Source organism: Protopterus annectens, chromosome 5.part0 (genome assembly GCF_019279795.1).
Source record: "Protopterus annectens isolate FY-2018-M chromosome 5.part0, PAN1.0, whole genome shotgun sequence".
NCBI classification, from domain to species: Eukaryota; Metazoa; Chordata; order Ceratodontiformes; family Protopteridae; genus Protopterus; species Protopterus annectens.
In genome coordinates, this window is record NC_056735.1 from 1,177,048,783 (window position 1) to 1,177,071,602 (window position 22,820).

At 38.1% G+C, this 22,820-nt stretch overlaps 1 protein-coding gene across 2 annotated transcripts in view; it reads left to right on the forward strand.

Annotated features, from left to right (window-relative positions):
* The window catches only part of LOC122801581 (erythroferrone-like), a 370,321-nt gene that overhangs the window by 114,802 nt on the left and 232,699 nt on the right, over positions 1–22,820 (forward strand). The gene's annotated exons all lie outside the window — the stretch shown is intronic.

A 22,820-nucleotide genomic window follows, 5' to 3' on the forward strand; every position in this document is an offset into this window, starting at 1 on the left:
AGGTGCCACTTTTGCTTAAAACCCATCACACCTAAACCAGAAAATGATGCAATAGGTGAAACAATAAAGCCACAGAGGAGGATCAGGCAAGAAATGTTGATAATAATTTTAAAAACAGCATCCGCTTCCAACACAAATCAGCACATATAAACGTTCAAGTTACGTTTTCATACTTCATCAGATGTGGGCTCATTGTAAATCAACAGACTTATAAATCAAACTCCTGTTGACATCATTTAATTAATTGACCAATAAAAAACATTAAAACCTCTTTCAAATGTTACAGGAAACATTCATTGAAAAAGTTCATTAAAAATATATGTAAATCCCAATAAAATGTTAAATATTTACATATGTATACATTATACAAAATACTAAAACTCTAAAAGAACTTATTATTTTTCAAAACTTATTCATATATATTAAAAAATGACAGGTTCCTATTTCAATGAATTTTTTCATGAGTCCGACCATTTCTTATTTATTGACTCCATCTACTGGACAGTGTGATGAATTGCGCTTGAAGAATATCATTTAAAAATAGCGTTTAAAAAATGAACGTTTAAAAAATAAAATAAAACCACATATTCTGTTTCCTTAAAATACCCATGTTAGGTAGTGTAATAGTATAAACATATTACTCACATTTTAAATCAAAGGATTTTAAATTATTTATAACAAAATTAAAATACAATTGCAGAATATTGAATATAAAGTATGTGTGCAGACAATATTATATAGAAAAAGTAATTAATGTATTGACTGAGACTATAGGGGCTGAGGGAGGAAATATAATGAAATTTTCTATAAAATCTCATAATTTAGCTGCTCTTAATTTAAGAACCGAGGCAACAGAAATATATTCATTCAAACCTGGCCATTTATTTGCCTGCAATGTTATTTGCCACCAAAGTTCTCTGTACTCGATCTTTTCTTCCCATAGGCTACCTCATCCATCAATATTTATTTTTTCAATTACATAGAAAAGGAAATTAGCCTTGGGACACTGTTGTTTATGTCTAAATAATGCATTTGTTTATTTTCCATTCGGTATATCGTAATTATGTTCATATATCCTTCTCTTTAGTTACGTTCTGTTTTACCTATATAGAACGCTTGGCATACCTGGCACATAGCCAGGTATACCACACCACTTGAATCACAATTACTAAACTCATTGCTTTTTAATACTGTGTTTCTGTTTAATAAGGAGACACTGTCTCTATTCATAATATATGCACATTGTGCACACCTACCACACTTGTAAATTCCATGCCTCTTTTTACTAAACCCCTTTCTTCCTTCATAATCACTTTCTAAAAGGTTTTTCAGACAACTAGCATTTTTATACACCACTTTCAGCTGCTCTTTAGGTATCATATCTAAGTCTGCAAGAGCTAAAAACCTATTCCATTCTCTTTCTAGGATATCTCTAACACCTCTAGAACTGGCATTGTACTCCAATACTAAAGCTCCATTAAACTTTTCATCTTTTGTCTCCTTGGGTGCAGCTGTTGAAACACTATCAACCCCGAGGATGAGATAGAACTTTCCTTTTCTTCCTTCCAGTACCTCTTTTTCAACCAATTGGAGTAATTTCTCCAGATAATTTCTTTTCATAAACATCCCCTTCAATAATTTAATCTCTTTGTTGAAGTCTTCTCCATTAGAGGTCATCCTACTGGATCTAATGTATTGCCCTTTTACTATATTCCTTTTGTAGTGTATAGGATGTGAACTATTGTAGTGTAGATAAGAATTACAATAAATACTTTTCCTATAAACTTTTGAATTAAATCATTCATATTTCTTGTAGACTTCAATATCCAAGTACTCTAATCTATCACTACTAAATTTATAAGTGAATTTTAAAAAACTCTTAGTATTGTTTAAATAATTCATAAAGGTCAAGGCTTCTTCTTTTGTTGCCAACCATAAAATGCATATGTCATCCAGGAATCTTTTATACATATTCCAACAGTGACTGTAAACCGAATCTATAACAAATTTCTCCTAATGTGCTAAAACCAAGTTCGCATAAGATGGTGCACATATTGCCCCCATTGCCACCCCTTTTATTTGATGAAAGAATTCTCCTTTGTAATAGATATAGTTATACTTTAAAACCATATCTAATAGTTGTAAAATTAGTATACATTCATTGTGTGTCAAAGTATTATCTTTGTAAATAATTTCTTCCAAAAAGCTCAAACCCTCATCATGAGGAATACTGGAAAATAAATCCACAACATCTATGGTTAAAAAAATAATATTTTCCTTGTAAAGTTCCTGTTTAAGGCTTCTTAAGAAGTCCCAGTAATCCCTTAAAATATTTTGTCTCTTTAACCAGAGAGCCTTGATCTTTGTATCAATGTATTTGCCAAGGGGCAAGGTTTTAGACCCCTCTGCAGAAACAATTGGTCTCAGTGGGGGATCCTTACCATCTTTGTGTGTTTTGGGGATCCCAAAGATGGCTGAAATTCTGGGTTTATCACCTTTTAACAATTTTAGCGTTTTTTGGTCTCTCAACCCATCAACCAGTAGATCCTCCAAAACCAAATCTATTCTTCTATATGAGATATTAATCTCATTTTTGGAAACACACGAATACTTATCAGTGTCCCTTAAAATTTCATTCATCTTAGCATCATATTAAAATACATCCATTAAAACAATCCCCCCACCCTTGTCAGGTTTCATTACCCTTACATTACTATTGTTTTTCAATTCAAGTAATACTTTGTTCTCACCTTCATTTAAATTACTTTTATATCATACTTTGTTAAAGGTCTGCCTGATTTCATTCTCCACTAAAATCCAAATTCTTAATCTGGGGATGCAGGGGTGGGTTGAATGTACTTTTCTTCTTAATGTTGGAGAAATCCAGTATTTTACCTTGTTTAAAAAACACCTGTAAATTAATTTTCCTCATAAACAATTTCACGTCTAATAATGTTTTAGTCAAATCACCTTTTTTTAATAGGGATGTATTTAATTCCTTTTGACAAAACCCTAAAATGATCTTTAACTAGAACTACATCACTGAAATTATAAATACTAAAGTTATCTCTTGTAAATTTAAACAGGTTATCAGAATCCTGTTTAATAAGGTCAACCTCTAAGTCGGGGTGGATGGCATAATTCTTAATTGATACCTCCCCCTCCCCCTTCTCATTCCTCCCTGAAAATGTGCATACTGTGGGTACTGATGTTGTTGCTCCCCCCTGTTCCTGAGTCTCTCAGATCTATGGAGGGGTGGGTATTCTGAATAATCATCCAAAACAGGAACATATTCTCCATCAACAGCATTCTCCTCTAAATTAACAGCCCCATTGTCTATATTTCCCCTGTTCTTCCAAAATATATGACTGTATTTAGGCACAGGGTAACTAGCATCATTCTTATAATCCTTCAAGTCTCTATCCATTTTCTTGATTTTTCTTTTAATAAGTTCATCACATTTCCTATCTATATCCTGTCTAATATTGTCATATTTTTCTTTTTCACTTGGAATAGTGAAAATCAAATCATCTTTGATACAATCATTAAGCATTTCAATTTCTTTCAAAATATCATTTTTAACTCTATTATTTTCATTAATCATACTCTTCAAAACCTCAAGCCCACATCTGTTAAAAATATTTATTAAATCTTTATGGAAGTCACTGCCTGGGACTACATTATTTGGATATTTGTAAATTCTAAGTCCCTTTGGCACGATACCTTCCAAAACGCATTCATTTAAATAAGCATTCTCAATATCTAACCTTTTAAATTTCAACAATAACTTTTCAAAATGTATCAATTTACATTGATATGACTCAGTAATAGGCCCAGGTTTAATCATTTTGTCTTTAAAGTTTTTGGAATAACTAACCTGTAGCCACTCATTAAAACTGAGTACATTAGAATTCCGTTTGTTAGAAGGAGCACGCTGTTCCTGCCCTGGTAGTATGGTTTCTCTCAAACCTCCGTTTGTTCCATCCTGAGCGTTAGTTCCACACATAACTCCCATGTCTTTTAAAAGTCTGGGTGTTTGTTCAAAATCACAGCTGTTGTTAACAGCACCAACTTTCTTATTACCAGCAACAACATTTGAATTTGAGTTAAACCCAGTGTTCCCTACACAAACATTAATATCATTGCTGTGAGGCTTGATTCCAGGCGCTGCATCAACCACTTGGGAACGCCCATTGTTAGCTCTCCCCACAAGATCAGTCATTGATTTGCTTACAGGAGTAAGTAAGTCTATCAGTTGGGAAAGCTGGCCAATAAGCTTTCTTACCTGGCCAGCTTCCTCTTTGATCCCTCTACCGTCCAACTCCATGCTCGTTTCACCTTCCATGGTGGGTGTAGAGCAAAAACCAATAAAAATCACCAAAAAGCATCAACATAACTAGTAATCCAAAAAAAAGATGCAATCGGTGAAACAATAAAGCCACAGAGGATGTTTCCTGTAACATTTGAAAGGGGTTTTAATGTTTTTTATTGGTCAATTAATTAAATGATGTCAGCAGGGGTGGCAGCCACAGTGGTGCAGCAGTTAGCATTGTCACCTCACAGCAAGAGGTTCTCCAGTTCAATTCTCGGCTGGAGTGCCTTCTGTGTGGAGTCTGCATGTCCTCCCTGTGGTCGTGTGGGTTTCCTCCGGGTGCTCCGGTTTTCTCCCACATTCCAAAGACATGCAGTAGGTGGATTGGGCACTCTAAATTGACCCTAGGTGTGAGTGTGTGCATGTGTGTGTGCCTTCTGTGGAAGGTTGGGTGCCGGGCTGGCAACTCGACACTGTAAAACTCCACTGCCAGTCATGAGCAGACAGATGATCCGCTGTGGCGACCCCTAACCGGGAAAAGCCAAAAGAAGAAGAAGTTGATTTACAATGAGCCCACATCTGATGAAGTAATATACAAACGAAAACGTAACTTGGAATGTTTATATGTGCTGATTTGTGTTGGAAGCTAATGCTGTTTTTAAAATTATTATTAAAATTCCTCGCCTGATCCTCCTCTGTGACTTTATTGTTTCACCTATTGCATCGTTTTTTTTGGATTACTAGTTACGTTGGTGCTTTTTGGCGACTTTCATTGTTTTTTCAATCACACCTAAAATTACTAAATGGACATTACTGCTGTTTTCTAAGTAATCGGCTTCAAATACACTTACCCAACTACACTATACATAAGCTCCCCCTTTTATATTAGCCATAAGTGAGACAGCATTTTAAGATTTTTCCTGCTAAGTGTAACACCATACCATCTGCTTTTCAAATTTTCAGAAATCTTCAAAGAGTAAATACTCTTAGATCAGAAAGAAGCTCAAGCTCTGTTTGAAAAAGTGATATACATATAAATGCACTTGCTTTATAGACAGCCATTTAAATTTTCAGTACATGCCATTCTTATGTAGGTACATATTTGCCATGTGTATAACTTTCTGTAAATCATTACACATTACTTTCTTGTAGCCTTTTTAATAGGCTTTATTGACAATGACGTAAATATGAAATGCATGTCCGCCTTACACCAGTATGCATTTAATACATTCCTATTTTTCTGTAGATCAGTATTCCTTATTTTCATCCTCAGCTGTACAATTTTTTAGAAGACCTTAAATATTACAAGCCAACAAATATGTATATTTTAACACTATGAAATAAATTTAAAATAATACAATTTATATATCATAACAAATTCGTAACTACACATTTACACTATCCCTGGGATTCAATAAACTCCATGCAGGAATAGCACTATTCCTGCATGGAGTGGTTTGTGTCCGTATAGCACAGCAGCGCGCCTTGCATATTCATGAAGGTGCGCTGCTGTTCAACTTACACAGACACGAACCATGAACAAGTGCAGGGGGCATGTTCAAGTAGTGCACAGACATTGAACATGCCCCCTGCACTCAGAAAGTGCCATACAGCACTTTCTAATAGGATCTGGCATAACATTAGAGAATTACTCTAATATTATGCTAGTATTTCAGTGTCTGCAGACACTGAAATGAAATAAATGATCATTTCAGTGTCCACGGACACTAAAATACACATGACATCAGGAAAGCAATGCAGGGGGTGTGTGACAGGTTCTGTGACACACTCCATGCATTATAAAAGTGCCATACGACACTGCCACAACCTGCTAAAGCAGAAAATGTGTCCAAATGCGCAAATAATGGTGGCTAAAACCATGAAAAGGGACACATCATACATATTGCCCTCACAAACTTAGAAAGTTGATAGAAAACAGGTCATGCATTAGCATTAGCATGAATTACAGAAGGCTAGAAGTCTGAATGCAAATGTATGCCATTATTCCCTGACACCAGTCCATGTGGACAAAGGCACAAATAATAGGGAGAAAAGCAATAAAATAGGGACACTTCTGAAAAATTTCTGTTATAAAGTTGATAGATAACGCGATATGTATTAGCAGGAATCTCTGATGGATAGAACCTGAAAGCAAATGTATGCCATTATTTCCTGATTGCAGTCCTCAATGACTTGTCAGAACACCACAATACTCACTTAAATAAGATAATAATATAATAATAATAATACTTTTTTTTTTCTAGGCTAAGGAATGTTTAAGCATAGCTAAGTGGGTATGTGAGTTATGGCCCTCCACTTACCACAGCTTAAACATCCCATAGAAGATAAATGCAAATATACAGGTGACATTTCCAAGCTGAGATAATGTAGAGGTTAGAGTCCTGGATTTACATGCAGGTGTTCATGGTTTGAGTGCCAAGACAGGCAGCTTATTTTTATATGGGAAAGTAGTGTTAAATTTATTTTTGTAAACTTAAATTGTGTACAAACTTGTTTTTGTCAACCAGGGTAGTGTAGCTGGTGTACAATGTAAGTGTGAGTGCATATAACATATGAAACCACCCATGTACACACAAGTGCCCCATACAGTATAGTTATACCCCTTGCCAATGTAAGGAAAGCATATAGAGGGATGTCATGTAAAGTATATCATATACACTTTATTGTTCCCAATGACAACCATAGTTTTGTGTTTTGGGTTTTGGAACAAGTGGAGCAGCACCCTAGGAGTGGCACTTGGTCTATCATTTTGGAACAAAGGTAATTATGGTGGCAATTTTTTTTAATGCTACGACCCACCTTGTTTAAATGAGGTAATCAGTATCAGTAGTTTGTTAAAAATGAGAGCCTATGTCAAGTGATTTATGTTGCAAGTATATCTGGTTTAGATGTTTTTTTTATTTTATCTTATTATAACATCTTATCTTAATTTACATTTTTATTAATGTGTTTTAATTGTTTGTGATCATGTGATTTTTCAGAGAGTATTTAAGATGTCGCATGCTGTGTTCAAGATGTCTGATGAAGTCTTTGTGATGAAAGCACTTACTTGCATTGGTGTTGTGGAATAAAGTCTGTTTTCATGGATGTTGTGTTTCCCATATCCTATATAAAACTACTCTTAAACAAACTCAAACCATGCTCTACTTCAACTGATGACCTTCCAAGTGAGTTAAAATAGCAGCTGATAGCATTGCCTACCCTGTCTCGATCCTTATAAATGGACAGTGCAAGAATCCCATGTTCTGTCTCTCTGGAAAAAGTCACACATTATGTCTCTGCACAAAAATAATTGTTAAATTGCCTTCTGCAGGAACAACTCCTATCACCCACACTACATGGCTTCCATCTTTCCCATAGTAATAACACTGCACTTCTAAGCTATATAGATAATGGCAAACTAGTCTCCTCCATATTTATAGACTTGTTTAAAGCCTTCAACACAGTTTGTCACAGCCAATGTGTACCTCAAATGCCCTTATTAAGTCTCTCTCAGCCCACTCTTCCATGGTTCGAAAACTATCTGTCCAATAAGTATCAGTCAGTAAAACAGCACTCCACACTCTCTCCATACCTCCCGGTCAGCACTGGTGTACCACAAGGTTCTATCCTTGATCCCCTCATCTTTACATTCTCACCAACACTCTCCACATATCCACATAACAGGTATCCCTAATGCAGTACACAGTTGACTCTGCACTCATTTGCACATCTGACAACATGGCACACCTCCACAAAATTACTCAGGAAGCTTTAACAGCAACTGAAACATGACTTTGTAACTCACAACTCATGCCCAGCCCTAAAAGGCAAACTACAACTTCTTTTCACCAAATCCCGCTCCCATGAGAAAGCAAAATTTATAGTCCTTTCTTTCAATAATACAACCATTGAAGTCACTTCTCATAGCATATTTTTACAGATGATAATGGATGTTAATCTTAAATTTGACCTGCATATACAAAACTGCATAAGAAAAACTCGTCAAAAAAAAGAATGCTTTATAGAGCCCAAACTTCTGTCACCAACACAACTAAAGCAACACTTGTCACTACTTATCTCCTCCCTGTGATGTCCCCACTCAGGGCCAGAAATCAAGGAGCCTAAATCCTCACCACTGGCACTGGAGAGGGATGTTCACTTGGATCAAAAATGGATACATCCAGTATTTCCAGATGCAGTTCTCTGAATCAAGCACAATTTCCCTTAAGAGCACACAGGGAACACACTCAGTCAGGGGTCTGGATTTCTCTGTCTCCCTCCAGGTCCCCAATAAGACTTCTCACTGGCACAGCTATAGAGATAAGACCTCTGCCAAGTGTCCAAGCCAAACTCTCCAGCACCCTCTCTGTGAAACCAGTGCTTCGTGTCTCTACTCCCTGCAGCTGACACACATACTCTTTGAGATTTTATTTGCACACACACCTGCGAAAGGCTGGCACAGATTTACTAGCTATGCTCCCTTTTGCCCAGACTATAATGTAGTTACACCACCACCAGATACTCCAAAGCCAGCTACTCTAAAGCACTTGCAAGGGTACCTAATTATACTGAGTGAAAGTAATATTAATACATATGGTAGTTTGACCAACAACAAAGCTTTCAGAAGAAGCCAGAGCTGTCACCAAATATATATAAATACTTTCAGAGATTAAAATGTTCTCTAAAATACCAGCCACAATGAAAAGTTTAAATATATTTAATAATAAATAAAAAAAACCATGAACTAAATATCTATTTACAGTAAACACTAGAGTTTCAATCACAGGAAATATTAAAATAACACAGACAAACAGATTCACACAGATACAGAAAAAACTGTACTTAACTAATATCGCTTATATTTTCCTGACTGATCTAAGGAAATAGCATTCTCTGGTTCACTTACTAGAGCAAGGTAAGATGAAGTAGGTGAGGGGTCCTTCTCTGTTAGGTTCCAAAAACAGGCTGCTATGAAACTTCAGTCTCATCTAGTATTAAAATATAATTTTTTGATGGATTACAGAATGACATCACATCCATCTGGTCATCTGACTTCTGGTTCCCATGCTACCCCCCTTGGCTAGAAGCTGTCAGGATTTAGCACATATGTGTCAATAATACCCACAGACAGAGCCTTACTAAGATCTGATATCACTCCTTAAAGTCATAAAACGATTTCAAACCTACATCCTTCCAGAGGTAGCAATTAGTTCACCCCAAAGACAATGCAGAAAGCTTTCTAGTACACATTTTTGTCTCTGGCTGCATTGAGAACTGTAAGATACAATCTTTATGGCCTAAATTTTCAAAACTATTTTCAAAGTTAAGTGTATTGAGAATAACCTCTTCTCTTCCAGTATCCTCTGTTAAAATATATACATTTAAACAGTTTCAATAATGCATGTATATTTCTTTTTCTGTCCTGCGTGGCATAATGTTTGTGCATTTTTAACACAAGCAGCTTTACAAATACATTTTTCAACACAAGCATCTGTACAAATACACAAGTGACATATAATTCTTTACAAAATTCCAGCTAGCTGTGTTGGCATATGTTACACATCCACTGCCCTCCTTCTTCTGGCATAGCTTGTAATACCTCATATCATCACACTCCCCACACTTCTTTATGGTGCTCCCATCCTTACTAACCCTTAGGCATCATAAAACTCAAAACTCGAACAAGTCTATAACAAAGATGCTAAATTCACAGCAAATACTCCTTTCATATCCCACCAATGTATAGAATTAAAGAGCCTAAATTAGTTAGAACTACCCCATCAACTAACATATACACAGCTTCTTATCCCCTATAAAATTATCCAGAATCCATCTGCTTGTCCAGCACTAAATAACATTCTACATAACTAAGTTCCCAGGTAGTCATTATGATCCAATAGCCAAAATCTCCTGTCTGTCCACAAACCTATCACATCTGCTTGGATTGTCCATACCTATACCATGTTGCTATGGCCTGGAACTCCTTATCTCTATCTATCAGGTCAATATCCTCCATTCTACCCTTCAAAACAATTCCGAAAGACTTTCTAGTAAAAAGGTGGCTCTGTTCTTGCTTAACACCAGGATAAATTACATCCATAAATGTGGACAAATACCTGTTCATACCTTACACTTCCTTATTTTCCCTTCTTCACTCACTTCTTTACTTCTATCAATTTCTCTCCCCTGGCTTTCCTCTCTAAATGTACCATAAACCTGCATTTTTCTCACTTCATATTGCAGTTCCTGTTTGTATTATACTAACTTACCTTTAATTTCTTTATAGACTGGCTACAATTTCTCTATTAAATCATTGTCATAAAACTTTAATCTGTTCTTAACCAATGATTTCATATTTTGTCTAATTTACTATAATTATTTAAACTGTAGATTTATTTTTTTATTATTTTTGAAAACCGTAAAATTGTTCTTAAAATGTTTTGTAATACTTTGGAACTTTTCTCCCTGGGAATCCACTGAAAATGAACTCTTACCCAATCGAACTTTCCCGGTAATCAAATGTCAGTGTTGTTGTTGTTGTTGTTGTTGTTGTTGTATCTTTCAGCTTTTCCCGGTTAGGGGTCGCCACAGCGGAACTCCGGTCCGCTAATGATTGGCAGTAGATTTTTACGTACCGAGTTGCCAGCCCTGACGTACAACCTTCAACAACGGTACGCCCATTCATGCATGTCTCCACACAGAAGACGCTTTAGCTGAGAATCAAACAGGACAACGTCTTGTTGTGAGGCAACACCGCTACCGCAGCACCACCACCGCGGTTTTAATCAAATGTCAATAAATAAATAAATATTCTGGTGGTGGTTTCTAGTTACATAAATTTTTGAGAGCTGTTGGATTAATTTTGGTTACTTTTTTAGTTTTTCCATGTCTTATCTCTTTAACTCCCTCGTATGCTTTATTAGTTCAGGAGTGACTGGTGGTGGAGGGTCCATATAGTGTGATGTTTTTCATAAGAAATAACCTGTATTAGTTTGGCAAAAGAAGATTTAAAAAGTTGTTTAATGCAGTAGTGAGATCTGGATTATTATAAATGGAGGACCAGTGTAGAAGATGTAACTCTTGCTTGAGAATATCCACAGCTGAATCAGTTATAGTGTGAAATGGTATATACACAGGGGGAGGTTTAGGGGTTTTGAATGTCACTGTGTGAGAATTGGATTGTGGTCAATTAAAGAATTAGGCAGTATTTCAAGGGAGCTCAGTTTATGGCAAATGTTAGTTATCACTGCGTCAAGAATTGAGTTTTGTTATTGGAAGGTTATGGCCTGTTACCGTCATTTACTGTTTGAGAAAGATTGTAAAGTGATATATATGATTAAGTGTAACCTTGTTTTGGGCCTTCCCTTCTCAGTTATAGTCACTTTGTATGATTAGGCTATGGTCTTTGACTACAGAAGTACGTTTATGAATGGAATCTTGTGTTAGAGTAGTACAGGAAGGGGGAATAATAAATGTTTTTGCAAATAAAAGCTTTGATTGGCTACCTAGTTCTAAGTGAAGTAGTACCCAGCTCATGTCAGAATCAATAGTAGTGTTACTTCTACTACTAACTGTAGGAGTCAAGCTTGTATCATTCTTTAACAACCCCCTTCATATATAAAAGGTGTTTAGTCAGTGAAATTATGGTAAGAATTAATAACTGAAGGAGGTATCCATGAGTTGTCATATAAATATAAACACCTTACACTATTTTCACCTATTTTTACAATTTTCTGTCTTTTTCATCTTCAGTACACCACACACTTCTCAGGAAAACCAATTTACTGTTGACAACAGCAATGTTCATGTGTGCTCTGGAGAGATATCTGCTATTAGAGGAGTTTGAATATCAGCTGAAAGGAGTAGGAGAAAGAATATAATAACAACAGAACTGTATTATTCATGCATTTTATTTATTTAGTCTTTGTTAACCAGATTAGTCCCACGAGGTCACTGTCCTCTTTTCAAGGAAGTCTTGAGGTGGTACTCTTACTGGCCAGTGGAAATTTGGCCAAAGAATCATGGAACTTGCCTACTATTTTTTAGATAAGTGCTGTGGGATCTGACCTACCACCAAATCAAGCCGGTGTGGCTGTGGTGTAGTTCCTGTGTTGTCCATTGCCTTACTTGGATAGAAGGAAGTTTCTTTGCTCACCAGTGGGAGTGGGGAGCCTTGAGCAGCCTATCTGTCCCTAAAGGAGTGACCTCAGCACAAGAGCTTGTAGTAATTGGTTGTTTTGGACCATTTCTAGCTCTTTTGAAGTTCCCTGTTTAAAATCCACCTCTGAGCGTTTTTTTCTGGCTATACTACTCAGAAACAGCTCCTCGTGGTCCTGCAGAGTGGTCCTAGCAGCAGAGAACTGAGAAAAGCGACTACTTTCCTGATTTAAGTATTTTTTGCTGTTTTTTACCTAAAATACATTCTCTTGCTTACTTTGAACAAGCTTAAACTGTTTTTTTAGCTGTTTGCTGCATTATATATTATCTGCACTTAAAGTTACATTTAGTCGAAAATTGGTCGAAAGTTGTTTGTTTGTTAAATTTAACTGTTGAGGCTGCCCACTAAAGTGTGCTAGCCTGTGTAACTGATTTATTACTGTTTCCTGCATTTCTGTGTACTTTCTATCTCAAAAACAAAAAAACAAATAAAATATCCTTGTTTTCCCACCTTTCCTCGACTAGTTTAGACCAGTATACAGGCTTTGCTGTATTCTGGGCTGTGGTGTAGTTCCTGTGTTGTCCATTGCCTTACTTGGATAGAAGGAAGTTTCTTTGCTCACCAGTGGGAGTGGGGAGCCTTGAGCAGCCTATCTGTCCCTAAAGGAGTGATCTCAGCACAAGAGCTTGTAGTAATTGGTTGTTTTGGACCATTTCTAGCTCTTTTGAAGTTCCCTGTTTAAACTCTGCCTCTGAGCATTTTCTTCTGGCTATACTACTCAGAAACAGCTCCTCGTGGTCCTGCAGAGTGGTCCTAGCAGCAGAGAACTGAGAAAAGTGACTACTTTCCTGATTTAAGTATTTTTTGCTGTTTTTTACCTAAAATACCTTCTCTTGCTTAATTTGAACAAGCTTAAACTGTTTTTTTAGCTGTTTGTTGCATTATATATTATCTGCACTTAAAGTTACATTTAGTCGAAAATTGGTCGAAAGTTGTTTGTTTGTTTCTTAAATTTAACTGTTGAGGCTGCCCACTAAAGTGTGCTAGCCTGTGTAACTGATTTATTACTGTTTCCTGCATTTCTGTGTGCTTTCTATCTCAAAAACAAAAAAAAAAAAATATCCTTGTTTTCCCGCCTCTCCTCAACTAGTTTAGACCAGTATACAGGCTTTGCTGTATTCTGGGCTGTGGTGTAGTTCCTGTGTTATCCATTGCCTTACTTGGATAGAAGGAAGTTTCTTTGCTCACCAGTGGGAGTGGGAAGCCTTGAGCAGCCTATCTGTCCCTAAAGGAGTGACCTCAGCACAAGAGCTTGTAGTAATTGGTTGTTTTGGACCATTTCTAGCTCTTTTGAAGTTCCCTGTTTAAAATCCGCCTCTGAGCATTTTTTTCTGGCTATACTACTCAGAAACAGCTCCTCGTTTTTCTGCAGGGTGGTCCTAGCAGCAGAAAACTGAGAAAAGTGACTACTTTCTTGATTTAAGTATTTTTTGCTGTTTTTTACCTAAAATACCTTCTCTTGCTTACTTTGAACAAGCTTAAACTGTTTTTTAGCTGTTTGTTGCATTATATATTATCTGCACTTAAAGTTACATTTATTCGAAAATTGGTCGAAAGTTGTTTGTTTGTTTGTTAAATTTAACTGTTGAGGTTGCCCACTAAAGTGTGCTAGCCTGTGTGACTGATTTATTACTGTTTCCTGCATTTCTGTGTGCTTTCTATCTCAAAAACAAAAAAAATATCCTTGTTTTCCTGCCTCTCCTTGACCAGTTTAGACCAGTATACAGGCTTTGCTGTATTCTGGGCTGTGGTATAGTTCCTGTGTTGTCCATTGCCTTACTTGGATAGAAGGAAGTTTCTTTGCTCACCAGTGGAAGTGGGGAGCCTTGAGCAGCCTATCTGTCCCTAAAGGAGTGACCTCAGCACAAGAACTTGTAGTAATTGGTTGTTTTGGACCATTTTTAGCTCTTTTGAAGTTCCCTGTTTAAAATCCGCGTTTGCACTGCTTTGCGCGATTGTGCGCATAGCACAGCGCCGGTTAAACAAGGTTAAACTTTTTCTGGCTCCGCCAAGTCTGCTCTTCAAATTTTCCCTTAAGAAAGCTCTACTCTTATAATAATCAGTCTACTTGCTTTATTATAAGCCTAGCACTTGTTCTCAAAACCTCTCTTCTAAGTAAGCACTCTCAAACTAAAGTAAGCACTACATCCACCTACCACCCCTGTGAGTACCCACTTCCCTTAAAGGCACAGCACTCCCTTATAATATTCTAGCATGTCGAGTGGTAGATTACTAGCATCCACTCCGGTTCAGCTGGTTAATCTGGGAATCTTGAGACAGCGCTACAATTGTCTCCTGTACACAGACAACCCTCTCCTCCTCCCAACAAACACAAATACATGTGAGAGATGCAACTATATAGCCAAACTGGAGGCTGAACTCTCTCAACTCACCACTGGCAAGACCAGACAGGCAGAGAAGGTAACCACACACACAGCAAACCCAGTCCCACATAGACCTACCACAACTGCAAACCAAACACATAATAACACAAAGACATGCTCGGAGGCTCTAACAAAAAAATTACCAAAACAACAGAGGCTCCCAAAGCAGACACCCAAAAATCCACCACCTCAAAACATAACACATGCAACACATACTTCAATAAATCAGTGTGTCAAACAATCACAGCCCTTAAAGCCAAACACCATGCCTGATACACTAGTAATAGGTGACTCTATAGTCAGACACACTGACATCCCGCTTACAAAGCTGAACAAGGAGAGGGTAACGGTGAGCTGCCTATCGAGAGCTAGGATCCGCCACATAACACACGCACTCAGGTCACTCCAAAGCAAGTACAAATATGACTCCGTCATTGTCCTTGCCCCCGTGAATGACCTGAGACATACCTCCCTGGACTACATGAAAAGAGACATAGAGGAGCTCTCTGATTATGTAGCCCAGGCTGGTATGACCCTGACCCTGAGCAGCATCTTGCCCTCACCAAGAATGATGCCACAATACAAAGACAAGATGATCAGCTTTAATAATTGGCTCAATTACTGGTGTCATTCTAGGGGGATCCAATGTCTGTCTGCTTGGGATGACATGCTGGACAAGCCACGCTGCTTCGCAAGGGACAGCTTGCATCTGTCACCACTGGGCTTCTGGATATTGGCTAAGGCTCTTGCCACCCCATAGTGCCTTTTTAGGCAAGGCTCAAAAGACAAACCCACCTCCTTAGAAAACAAAAATGGAAAAAATTAAGGGTAATGCTGCTCAACGCCAGAAGTCTAAATCTCAAGATGCAGGCTCTCGAAGCACTCCTCAGTATGGAGAACATTGATGTCTGTGCAGTAACTGAAACCTGGTTCAAGGCTCCTGAGAGCACCCCAGCACTACCAGGCTATACCTCGTATCATGCTTTTTGGCCCCAAAACTCGGGCCAAACCAAAAAGGGAGGGGGAGTGTCCATATTCATCAAGGACACCAACACCTCCAGGTTAGTGGCAACACATAAAGCATCAGAGACCATCCAGGTGCAACTAACCATAGGCAAAACTGCTATGCAACTGGTAGCATGTTACAGACCACCCTCCCAATCTCAGGAACCCCATTCAGCCTTCCTGAAGACATTGGAGGATATGAATGTCTCACCAAACACCATCATATTGGGAGACTACAACTACCCTAACATAGACTGGGTGCATTATTCTAGCCCAAACACCCTAGCCCAAAGGTTCCTGGAATTCATAAATTCAAATGCAATGGAACAGCTAGTCACCTCTCCCACAAGGGGAGATAATATACTAGACCTGATCATCACAAACATGGGGACAAAGTGCTCCACATCGGAAGTATACCCCTCACTAGTGAGATCTGACCACAAACTAATCACCCTGGATATATATATCCCACCTCTACCCCCAACACAAAAGACTACAGTGAAAAACTTCTCAAAAGCTGACTTTACACTTCTTAAAACTGAGATGGTATCGTTTAAGCCCACTGGGCCAGTGGAAACCACATCCCACAATGCTGAATCCTTCACAAATGCTTTCTACGGACATCTCCAAGAATGCATGGATCATGCAATCCCAAATAAAACCAAGACCCTCTCCACCAAGGGCAGGCATCCTGTCTGGTGGACCCCAGCCATAAACAAATTGTATAACAAAAGAAGGAAGCTACTGCACGACAGAGCAAAATCCCATAAAGAGAAGGCATCTCTGATCAGCACTAGTAGAAAGCTACGTTCTCTCATAAAAACATCCAAGACCAACTTTGAGAGAAAAATCGCTATGGACACTAAAGATAACCACAAGGCCTTCTTCAGCTATGTTAGAAACCTGGGCGGAAACCCTCAGATATGCTCAGAGTTAGTTCACAATGACAAAAAATACACTGAACCCACAGATATTGCCAACATTCTGGCAGACAGGTTCATTGCAAATTTCTCCCCTCCCTCACCCCCAAAAGAAGAAATACTTATCCCAGCTGAATGTAACCTCCCTGTCATCTCAGATGTCCAGGTGAGAACCGCCTCAGCAAAGCTAAAAACACAGCATCAATGGGACCTGATGGTATCCCGGGTTGCGTGCTACGTGAACTCCAAGAGGAGCTAAACCCGCACATAAAAATGCTATTTAACCTTAGCCTTACTACAGGATATGTACCTGAACAGTGGCGTACAGCAACAGTAGTCCCACTCCACAAAGGAGGCACCTCTACAGACCCTGGTAACTACCGCCCCATAAGCTTGACCAGCCTGGTCTGCAAGGCTATGGAAAGAATCATTATGGAACTCATAAACAGAGACATTGGGGACTTACAGACACTTGATCCCACCCAGTTCGGCTTTGTAAAGGGCAGATCCTGTCTTTTGAACCTGGTTGACTTTTTCGAAACAGTCACTAGAGCCATTGACAAGGGCAAAGCAGTCCATACAGCCTACCTGGACTTGGCTAAAGCTTTCAACACAATACCCCACTCAGGCATCATAGACAAGCTCAACAGCTTAAATGTAAATCCATATGTCACAAGATGGGTTGCAAACTGGCTAAAGAATAGAACCTATAAAGTCAAAATCACTGGAGCCATGTCAGACTCAAAGCCAGTCACAAGTGGTGTCCCACAGGGCTCTGTCCTGGGACCCCTCTTGTTCGGCATTTATTTCTCAGATGTGAAAGAAAACATGGGAGGGTTGTGGCTGACAAAGTTCGCAGATGACTGCAAACTAGGTGCCATAGTCGATACACCAGCTGACACATACATCCTACAGAAAGGCCTCACTGAAACGGACAACTGGTGCCGGAGTCATGGCCTTAAACTAAATGCCAAAAAATGTATAGTCATCCTCTTTGGGAAAAACAAAGTACCCACAAATTATCACATAGACAGTAACCCAGTGAGTACAGAAAAAGTAATCAGAGACTTGGGGATCCAAGTCGATAGTGACCTCTCATTTGACACCCACGTTGCCAAAGTGGTTAGAAAGACTTTCTACCTTGCCCACCTTATCATGAAGGGATTCACATCCAGATCAAAGGAGGTCATTGTACCCCTATACTCCTCCCTTATCAGGCCCATGATTGAGTACAATGCCCCATTTGGTATGTACCTTACCCGGCACTTGCAACAGCTAAGAGAGACCCCAAAAGTACCTCACCAAGAGGATCAAGGGTCTCCAACATATGTCATATGCTGCCAGACTAAAGAAACTCCAGCTCTATTCAGTAGCATACCGCCTATTCAGAGGTGATCTGTGCCTGACGTACAAGGCCATGTCCAATCAGGAATTGATGGACATGCTCCACCTCAAAAAATCCAAATCCATCAGAACCACGAGAGCTAAAGATTTAAACCTCAGCACAAATATGAATAGGACATGCTGGAGGGACAGATTCATAACTCAGAGGCTTCCCATACTCTGGAACAGAATCCCAGTTCATGTTAGGCAGAGCCCCTCACTGACTCTCTTCAAGAGAAATCTTGACGAGTGGCTGGGAGATCGTAGGTTTACCCCAGGGGTCATCTCTGTGTCACTACTAGACAGAGGCACAGTAAACTAATTCTATTATGTAAGGGGGTCTTCACTGCGTCACTACTAGACAGAGGCACAGTATTCTAAATCTATTCTGTACACTTTTGTACCATTACATGGGGTGGTGAAAGCCACATCACTATGGCTAGGCTTATAAATGCCCCAGGGCAGATAGCCTAGTACTAAACTATGAAACTATGTACTTAATGTCTTATCCAAAGGAACACATAGTCAAGAATACTGTCTCCCCTTATATTGCACTACAGTGTCAGTAGGCAGAAGGCAAGTGTGCAACTAGGTGAAACACTGGCTGAGTTTAAAGACATTGTGAAACTTATAAGGTCTATGATGTAAAGAAATGCTAAGTATGATTCTTCATTTTGGAAAACGCAAATGCTGATCTAGGTAACTCACCAACTGTGGCATTTTATCCAAAAGAGGTGGTCAGTATAATTAATGCTGAAGTTGGTTGCATTTATTATCCATTGTGATGTATTATGGATGAGAAAGAAAGAAAGAAAGAAAAAGAAAGAAACAAAGAAACAAACAGAAATAAAATGATAAAATAAGTGAAGATACTATGAGGGGTGTAGATGTTACTATTATTATCTAAGGAGCAGTATAGTAACAGAGGAAAAAAGGAAGTAAAGTTGACAGAGTGAGTTATTATGTTGATAATTAACAAAGTAAGATAAATGAGACTAGGATTTGGTATAATTTGATAAGTAGTAGTGTTAAAGAAAGGCTGTAGGAAAGCTAAGAATGATCAAGAATAGCATGAAAACAAAAGAGGGAAAGTAGTAATGCAGTACAATTAAGATGAAAGGTTTTAGTTAGTGTAGTAGAAACTGATGTCGGGTTATGATCTGTGTTTAGTCAGTATTTTACTATTTTATTCACACAAACTGCTCTAAGATCAGGTCTCATTTCAAACAATATGAATGTAAATGTCAGAGTGCTGCACATACGACATCATTCACAAAAGTTTCCTATAATTCTCTCAACTTACATGTTTGTTACCTCCGTTCTTTATTTTAACCTGTATGATTCTGGATGACTCTGCATTAGGTGTGTAGTAACTCTGTTTGCATGCACATGGTTCTGTTGCCCTTCATTACCTAACTGTAATTCCTCTTATCTTACATCTTCGGTATCTCAGTTCTTAACTGCAGTCCGTACACTTCTACATCATGTAAATATCTGCATAGTAACTGTATGTGCATGCACATGAGTTTGTTGCCTTCAACTACCTATCTATGTTTGCTTTAATTGAAACATTTCTGTTGCTGCTATTTTGCATGTAGATCAAACTGAGCCTGCTGTTGATCATGCTATGATCAGTGCACCATCCAGGTAAACAGATGTAAGGAAATTAAACAAATATAATAAAGTAATTGAGAACTAATGGATATATACATTTGAAATGATTTCCATTCAATGAATACAAAGAGCAGGGCAAGTAAGTTGTATAGTAACACTGAGTTAAAGATACCAGACTGTATGGATTTTTGGTATAACATTAAATTAAATTATAGTTAGTTGAGGTTATAGTATCTGGTGCTCTTATGCAAAAAATATCATTAAAAAGTTAGGGAAGGGCCTAAGTGCTATAAATGTAGCACACCTGGGGGGGTTGGGAATGGGGTAAACATAGTGAAGCAAGACACTAGTGAGGAGAAGCACAAGTTTGCCTGACACTCCAGATATTGTTTAATTTATAAAATATACGTAACACATTCATTCATACAACGCATAAACATTTCAGTTACATGCTTACACATACATCCCTTCCAATCATTCATTTATTGATAACTACAGTACATACATTGGAAGACATAGTAAATACAGTAAGATAATATAAAATACATTTTTTGCACTGTGACAGATTATATTTTATTTGTAAGATTACAATTTGGAAAATACATTTTGATACTTTTTAACTAGCTATGGTAATGGTGCACAGTGTGTCATGTCTAAATTCTACACATTAAATTGTTTCTGTACTTATGACTATTGATGCATGGATTTTATTAGGAACATTTGTTAGATTAAAAGCTATGCATCAATTCCAATAGCAATGCACACTAAGATGACCGATAGGAGCATGGATGCAGTGTTTACGCAGCAGTGTGCCCCTTAATTGCCGCTTGTTTACATGCTTGTGTCTAAACCATTACTGAGAATGTGGAGAGTTATATGTACATACGGATGCCTTAAGGTCCTTTATGAATCTGATAAAGCAACCATAGTTTATAATACCTGATACAAGTTTCAATATGGAAGCTACGTAAAGGTCCTCAAGTTGTACTCGGTGCTTTTCTTGCATCTGCCTGAAAATGAAACCATGTATTCTACAATTTAGGGTAACTTTTCACCAGTGTTAAAAAGAATGATTAGAAGGTATGGGTGAGAATTTTCCCTGCACTGAAGAACTAATTATTGCATTTATGTATCGCACACCGATTTGTCTCCCTACTTATAAGTGGTAGATTTGCTGCCATTACCCATATTGTATCCAGTATTTTCTTATTCCAAGTGAATGTAATGACTTATGGAGCTTCACTACCAATTTCAGTACCTTCAGGAGTTTATCCGGTCTGCTGTCATGTCTTACACCAGTGTTATCTATGTCTGTCTTGGTGGCACATATTGTTGCTCCAGTTAAAGGGTGTTAAACAAGAAATTTGTTTGCAAAATGCTAAGGACAGATTCATAGTGGAATCTGTCACTGAAGAATCACATTTCAGGAGTATTTCAGCATGTTCCTTCCGTCTAACTTGACCAGCTTGATTTATATTTATATGGCTCTGTTAAGGCCGTTAATCAGTTATAGCTCAGCCAGGTGCAGTCGTTTAACTAGGCAAGCTATCGAACTAGAGACTGCAATTGTACAATCACTTAAAGAAGAAGTGAATGAATACAATCCCAGACATTAAATGAAATGCCCCTCCTTATTTTCAGAATCTTATGGGTTATTTTGGTGGAGAGGGAGCTTGCATTTAGTTTTAATGCTTTTTTTTTTCTTTTTCTGGAGCTGTACTATTTTGACTTGGTATGCTTACCCTACATGCAGGGCAAACACAAGACCTGGTAATTAAAATAGTAATTAACACCAGCAAGACAAGGGATAGATTTGTTACCCAACACCTTCCAAGGCTATAAAATAAAAGTTCATTATGCATATGTCAAACTACACATCTGAGGGAACTTAAAAACAAATGGATAGCTGCATGGTAGATAATGAATACCAGCTTGATTTAATGACTGTCATGCCTCATGATGGCCTCAGCTGTTATGCTTGACCTCTCACTGTTACCCAATGAACCCTGGCCTCCTTTCTGTCTGAACTAGTCATTGACAACCAAGAGTGCATCTGTGATCTTCTTTGTGCAGCATTATTGCTGTGTTATATAGCTATGCTCAGCCATGCTTTTGCAACACAGCCATAAATGAAACATGTATCACATTAATGCATCACTAGTTACCAAAATCTGGAGAAGGAGACAGACATGTTTTTTTTTCCGGAACAACAGTGGATACATTAAGGATATTGAGAACATGTTATAAACAGTGAAAACAAAAGAGTCAAGTGGTACTAAACTGGGATGAATAATTAAAACTATTATTCTGTATGTGGCAGGAGCTCACATGGCTCTGAATAGGTTGGGTACTGTATGGAAGGTGCTTGCTAATCAGAACTATTATTCTGTGTGTGGCAGGAGATCACATAGCTGTGAATAGGTGGGGTGAAGTATGGAAGGTGTTTGCCTTTCAAAGATGGCAGTCATGCTTCAAGTTCTGTCCTTGATCCTTCTCATATTAATTCAGTGGCATCTCGTCCTCTAGTCATATGGCATTGCTGACCACTCTCGGTCTCTTTATATAAGGAATGCTTATAGAGGGAGATGAAGGTATTATTAGTGGGGGGCATCTGCAGGTCATAAAACACCCAGATTTAAACCACATATAAAAGATGCTACGGAAAATGGTAACATTAAAACCATATAACTGTAAAGTGCTCTGAAGAGATATCTGCTATTAGAGGAGTTTGGAAGTAAGGGTCTGGGTTTGATTGAATATCAGCTAAAAGGAGTAGGAGAAAGGATATAATAACTACTTCCTGTCATCACACCATCCTAACTAAAATGCTGCTGCAGTGGTCAGTGGTTCTTAAGCAGGTGTTTTCACTACTTCTGCATCTGAAATTGATTCTGTACAAAGGATTGTACCACATAAAGAAACATGCAGATGATGCAGCTTTTGCCATAGTTTAACACTGTTTCACATGCCGTCTAATAACA